Source organism: Cryptotermes secundus, unplaced genomic scaffold (assembly GCF_002891405.2).
Source record: "Cryptotermes secundus unplaced genomic scaffold, Csec_1.0 scaffold31, whole genome shotgun sequence".
Taxonomy (NCBI): Eukaryota; Metazoa; Arthropoda; class Insecta; order Blattodea; family Kalotermitidae; genus Cryptotermes; species Cryptotermes secundus.
Window position 1 is genome coordinate 377,150 of NW_019743147.1, and position 732 is coordinate 377,881.

Below are 732 nucleotides of genomic sequence, written 5' to 3' on the forward strand. Positions count from 1 at the left end.
AAAAAAAAAACTACGCGGCCTGTAGTCCGCAAGCGAATTATACCGACCGAGCGACCGCCACTTGCCGGCGAAGTTAGTGCCAAATTTAGCGGATAGAAGGTGTCACGTGGTCTGCGCAACGGTTCCCCATTGCCGTTAATCTCGATATTCTAGACCGGAGACGTTATTTCTTACAAATAGCACCTCAATTATCTTCTCGAGACTGAGTGAAACCCGTTCCAGACCAACTACTTCTTAGAAAATCTAGTAGTGCCGGAAATCGAGCTCGGGACCTCTGGATCTGTAGCCAGGAATTCTAACCACTAGGTTACAAAGGCGGTCCTCAGAAGTGTCACAGCTTAAGCAAAAATGCTGGTGAATGTTCTTTACACATGGCACCTGTCGCGTTAGCAACACGTATCGTACGCCGAGTCTGTGAATTAAGCGAATAAGAACTGGACGACACGACACGATAATTGCAGTAATTTGGATAACGGTTTTGTTTAAGCAAATCATTTTAAATATGAATTTATAGTTTTTTTGTAGTCTTGTATTCCGTCTGTATTGCAACAATATCAATTTAAAATTTAAGTGACACTAAATCACATTTAATTCACTAAAATGTTCGTTAAATGTTCAAAATCTCATTCAAATGTGTAAATTCAATGTTTATGCTACATGTTTCAGCTGCACAGGGCTACAGTGTTTTAAGGAGTCAACTGCTTTCTGCACTTGGTTATTTGCTTTATTTGC